This window comes from Tachysurus fulvidraco, chromosome 23 (genome assembly GCF_022655615.1).
Source record: "Tachysurus fulvidraco isolate hzauxx_2018 chromosome 23, HZAU_PFXX_2.0, whole genome shotgun sequence".
Classification (NCBI taxonomy): Eukaryota; Metazoa; Chordata; class Actinopteri; order Siluriformes; family Bagridae; genus Tachysurus; species Tachysurus fulvidraco.
The window spans coordinates 7,670,692-7,677,026 of record NC_062540.1 but is presented as its reverse complement, the minus strand read 5'-3'; positions in this window follow the sequence as shown (position 1 = coordinate 7,677,026).

Below are 6,335 nucleotides of genomic sequence, written 5' to 3'. Positions count from 1 at the left end.
TAAGCCAAGAACTGATTTCATCTCAGAAATATTGGTAAGATGATTATTATATCATTACACAATGCAGAAAAACTGTCTACTAAACCAGTCCCTACTAAACCAGAAGATAGCATATCATCCCTATCTAAATACAATGCATTGGCCTCTGTGCAAATTTTGCAATAATTATTAAATACTACTACTGACCTATAAAGCAGTGATTGGTCGTCTTTGGCATCTTTGGCAAGTGTTGGAGGATATTTATTGGTACCTTGAATATTGAAGGCTGCCACTTTCTCTTACAAAGCCGCACTGTTATGGAATATCATTCTAATTAATGTTTGGGACTGAGATATTGTCTCCGTGATTAAGCTGAAAACATGGTTTATTCCAGCTCTCTGGACCTGCTCTGTACATTCAGATGCCCTACTACTGGTTGGAGTTGGAAACCACTGCTGCTGAGGATGCAGCTGGCCTTAAGATACATGGAACTACTGTGGATGGTACCACTTAAAAACCATGAAAATGGCATTGGACTGTTGATATGAACAGATTTGCTCTCAAGACTCCATCAATGAACTTGAACTCCATCAATGAAAAGTGATTTTTAACAAAATAGACTGTCAGTTTAAACTAGAATTAATTAACTGGTTACAACATGCACTTTTTGACAACACAGTAATAGAAGGGAAGATAATTATAAGCACATTCTATGGTGTCACCCAGATGTGGATGGCTTCCCTTTTGAGTCCGGTACCTCTCAAAGATTCTTCCTTATATTGTCTTGTGTCAACGTCACTTCTGACTTGCTCATTAGGGAATAATTTATATCCAGAATTTATTTATTTCTGTAAAGCTCCTTAAAGACAATGTCCATTGTTAAAATTATTAGCTCTACTGGTTCTGGTTATGTGTATCAGCTTGATCCATCTCACTTATTTTCAATATTTGCCCACTTCTTTTTTGCAAAAACATTCCAGATCCATCAAATTGTAAGGATATCTCTTGGGCACAGCCTACTTTAGGTGCCCCCACAGATTTTCAGTAAAATTCAGGTCCGGGCTCTATTTTGGTGTGTAGCGTCTGGTACAGGTCATTTACATTCCAGGTCCCAGGCACCCTAAACTTCGGCATCTAATCTTCAATCAACCGATGAGTAACCCAGTTTTACACACACACAACTGGCTCCAGAATGACTGGAGCCTACACAAAGACCAGATAACCCCATGCGGCTTCTCTGATTGAACTCATAGGGGCCCTCAACCAGAACACACACACACACACACACAACACAATGAGACATTCCTTTTACTAATAAAACAAGTAGATAAGATACTCTAAGATTCTTATTCTTATAACCCTGCTGTAATGTGTTTCTTCTTTTAAGGCTTGCCTGACTTAAAATTATTTGCTCGTTACATTCCTGACAAGGGTGTATTTTATTCATGTGACAGAAAATAACATTGTATTTAACATCAGTTATACTCTAATTAATGATCATGGCATGTTAATGTATACCTGTTCTAATGCTGTATGTCCCTTTAAAGTCTGATGTCAGAATGTATACGAAACTATCGTTTTCTTTTTACTTCCTAAATGAAAGTGCATTTTGTTTTGTGTCTCATTTTTGTTTCTTTGCCTTTATAAGAACACAATATCATATTAACATCAGTTACCCTTCGATTACTGATCTGTGTATGTAATGTACCGCTGCCTTTATACCATCATTACCCTTCATGTTTAGTATCTAAATGGCCACCATATTATCGGTTACTTGTTTTTTCAAACAATGGTGTATTTTATTTGAGCACGAAAGGTGCCATACCGTATTAATACACCTTGGATAAAAATTTGAAGTCATCTAAAAGTTTGATAGCTAAACCACACCCACAGACACCTGAAACAAAGGGAGTTTTTCCCTCCGAAATCTTGGCCATAGTATTGGCCATCTCCCCAAAGATGGGTGGAGTTCGCGACCTTTAAATTGTCACAAACACCACCAGTCCGTGGTCAGACTTTCGGAACAGCTTGGAGACGACTCCATCTTCCTTCAAAGAAGTTCCAGCAAGCTTCACTTCCAAGAACGACAACTATTCTGATCTTCAGGAGAACTTGGAAGAACGTCTGACCCCCCCGCAACTGACTCTTCAGAGATTTCTCTGTTGCATTCGGACTCTTGTGCAGTAAGCCAATGCAAGTAACCGTTTCCTTTACCAACCAATTTAGATGCATATTTTAAGTATGAACCTTGTATTGTGTCTTGAGGTGAATTTAAGTTTCTGTGACGATTTCCCAGTTAGGGTGTGATTAATTTTGAAGTTTAAGCTTGCCATTCTTTTCCTTCCTTTCTCTAATTTCTTCTTTCCAGTCTATTCCTCCCTTTCCACAATTTTAATTTCTTTTGTGTTATTTTATTTTCATCTTCGTTTTCCCTATTTATTTTGTTTGTTTGTGTAGTTAGTTTTATGTTGTGTTTGCCTCATTCATTAAATGTCATATTTTTGTGCCACAAGTGATTGTCTCTGAGTATTGCTCACAAATTTAAGGTACCTGCAACATCTGGTCTGAACTACATGCTCTATTAAGTTAATTTAATTTACATTACGGTATAAAGTAAAAGGGAAGTGAATCTTTCTTGGCCAGGAAGATACCGCCTTAAATAAAATAAAGAATTAATAAAGGTTACATGGCCTGTTGGGGGCCCGGTGGCTTAGTGGGTAGCACGTTCGCCTCACACCTCCAGGGTCGGGGTTCGATTCCTGTCTCCGCCTTGCCTGTGATGGTGAAGGATACCAGGTGATGATCAGAGACGTATAGTGGGGTAGCAGTCACGTCTGTAGCTGGAGAAGGACGGGTGAAAACCAGGTCCAGGACATTGCCTCCTTTGTTTGTGGGGATGTAGCTGGTGAGGGTGAATGAGTCGAGAAGAGACAGGAGGGAAGAAGAATGTAGCTTGTCAGAGGGGAGGTTGAAGTCACCAAGCACTGTCAGGGGGGGAGCTATCGGAAAAGAAAGCACTAAGCAGTGAGTCCATTTCTTCCAGGAAGTCTCCTAGGAGACCAGGAGGGCGGTAGACAACAATGATAACAAGGTTGATTGGAGAGGTAACTGAAATGGCATGGAATTCAAAAGAAGAGATGGTTAAATGAGAGAAGAGGAGACATGTAAAGCACCATTTCTTTGACAACAATAAACCCGTACCACCACCCCTGCCTGTTTCTCGTGGTGAGTGAGAGAAAGCATAGGCAGAGGACAAAGCAGCTGGTGTAGCAGTGTTCTGTGGGGATATCCAGGTCTCTGTTAGCGCAAGAAAAGGAGTAATGGGAAGTTAAAACAGAGATAAAATCAGCTTTCTTTACAGCAGACTGACAATTCCAGAGCCCACCTGCCACCACTGTTTGAGACTTGCACAACAGAGGAGGGTATATGAGGTTACTAGGAGTGTGACCTCTGCTCTGTGGATCCAGTCTGGCTTTAAAGCAGCTCATTCCACAGAGACAGCCCTTTTGGACGTCTGCGTGAGTAGGCCTTGAGTACAGAGATGGGTTTAAGGCACATATTTGTAGTCAAACAAGAGTGAGAATATATGGTAGAATATATGAAAACAGTACTAGACACTAATGTTAGAGAGAGAGATACTTACTTACAAAGAACCTTCAATTTAAATAGGTAAGCCCTGCCCACAATTCACACCTTAAGGGAGACTGAAACTACTCCTGATAGAACAACAAAGACCAACACTATAAAATCAACAATGGTACAGAATATAACACAATTCAAATCACACTACTCTAGAACAAAGTGAGTTAAGCAGATAGTATACAAAAGTCAGGAACCTACTTTACCAGAAGACAATATAATCAAATGTAGAGAGTTAAAGCATACAATTTAGGGTGTCTGAGAGGTCTGTATGCTAAACATTGGTCATAACAGGGATGTGGTCTGGAGTGGAGTAGCCAACCAGGGGGGCCGAGTTCTCTGCGGTATACCCCGGGGATGTTTGTGTAAAGCGCAGAACAACACAGAACAACTGCAGGCCATTAGTATATGGAATTTCCAATAACCAGTCTAGCATTACTGCACATGCTATTTTAGTGACCTTGCACTTTATAATTGGCAAATAAACTTTTTTGGGCCATAAGAGAGGCAAAGCACACACACAGAAGAATCCATAGCCACTTCCAGAACAGCAGCTTAACCGGGTGCATGTGACAGGGCATCCAGACAATCAATAACCTCAGGACAATTTCACCTTCCTTTCACATAGATCCGATCCCAACATAGACCATGGGTTCCTAAATGAGTCAGCAAAGTGACATACATCCCTAGCTCTGCACTCTAAAGTGATTAAAAGGGCCTCTGCGAAATGCAGGGAGGCTAGGTTTAGTTGCATTAAAAACTTCCAGGTTAACCTTTCTCTTTTTGTTTTTCAGCTTTATGAGCCAGGCTCTCACCAAACTAGTATTGTCAGTTAACTGCTTTACCAAGCCTTTGTCCCATTACCATTCCAAAGTTCCAGCATGTTAGTCTTTTTGATAGCCTTAATGTGGCCTTGAATTTCCATGGACTCTAACTCCTGCATATCCACTACCATGGAAAAAAAATTAAACCCCACAGGATGCATAAAACAAAACAAAAAACCTTATACATTCAGGTGAGGTTTAAAAGCATAAACAGTATTTACAGTAAGTACACATGCACTGTCTTTAGTTTTTCTCCAGATATCACTCACTTCATCTGTTTATTAGGTAAAACACCCATATGACCCATTCAGTATTTACCTCTTCAAGACTGTGGAATAAAAGCCTCAGAAAACAAAGAGCAACCCCTCCACTAAAAGAAGTATTGTGACTTAAGAATACGAGTCCTTTCCACTCACTCAACTGACATATCTCACTTCACTAAGTTCAAGGAAATCGATAAGGAAAAATTTAATGCACATTAACATGCGGTCTTATAAAAACAGGGATTTTTTTATCACTGTTGTTTTTTTAACAGAAAATCTTCTTAGATGCCATTTTGCATTTGCTATTTCACATTGTGTATGAACTGCAAAGGGTGTGGAAAAATCTTTTCAGGACAAACTCCTCTTTTTCCATTAAAGCCTTTTACAAAGGGACTGATTTCTCTGGCTAATTTATGATAATATGCTAGGCATCATACACAAACCTGTACATAAATTCAAAATGTTTGAAGTTCTTCAGACTAACTTCCGAGACGATTCCACCAGTTTTATTTACAGTTTTTTAATTCTTTAAACAAGAACCTGCCAGTTAAGCAGCCAAATCTGATCTGATTAGAAGCAAAACCTGTATGGCAGCTACCTATGTTTGCAAAAAAAAAACCTGTATGGCAGCTCCCTATGTCTGAAAAACACTGCAAAGAGCAGAATGAAGCTCTTCTGCTCCGAGCCGAAGTGTACATCATGTAAATAATTTAATCTATCTTTGTAATAGATTGGGTAGTATTGTAGCACTAATAAAATTCATGTGTTGATATGCATGCATTTACATTTTAAGTGTGTGTAGGTAGCCACCTTTGCAGCTGATGTTTAAAGGCTAAATAGTCTTGCATGGATATTTTCTGTATATACACTGGTCAACCATAACATTATGACCACATTCGTAATATCGGGCAGGTACCCCTTTTGACAGCTCTGGTCCATGAAGGCTGCTGCTGTATCTGGCACCAAGACATTAGCACAAGGATGGGACCTCCATGGGTCTGACTTGCTTGTTTAGCAAAGATATGGAGAATTTGAAGCTAAGTCAAAACTTTAAATTTGTATTTTTCAAACCACTGCCATAAGGGAATAAAATGAAGTGGTTTACTTGGTCTGCACCGATGTCAGGTAGATGGTACAGTCACAGCAAAATCCACACAAATGGCACAACCCAAGGATTCACTTGATGTCTAATAGGCTATATTCTTCTCAATGATAGGTGGCACTGAATGAGAGACAACCAATGCTATTCACTTCACCTGTTAGTGGTCATAAAGTTATTGCTGATCATGGATGTGTGTGAGTATGTGTGTGTGTGTGTGTGTGTGTGTGTATTATAGTCACAATTTCAGTGAGCAGTGTGGGGGTGCTAGAGAGAAACCCAAACGCTGGACAAAATCCAATAAAGAGAGTTGTTTATTAATAATAATAATAATCCAACCTAGCACACAGTTCAGGCACAAATCCACACAAGATAAACAAAATAGAGAGAGGCAAAGTTTCAGCACAAAAACCATAAAGTAAGCACGGTAGCAACAAGTAGCCAAAGTACGATAATAGTCCACCGGTGCAGGTCTTTAATCCATAATGACCACAATCCACACAAGGGAAATAATCCACAGAAAGCGTTTTC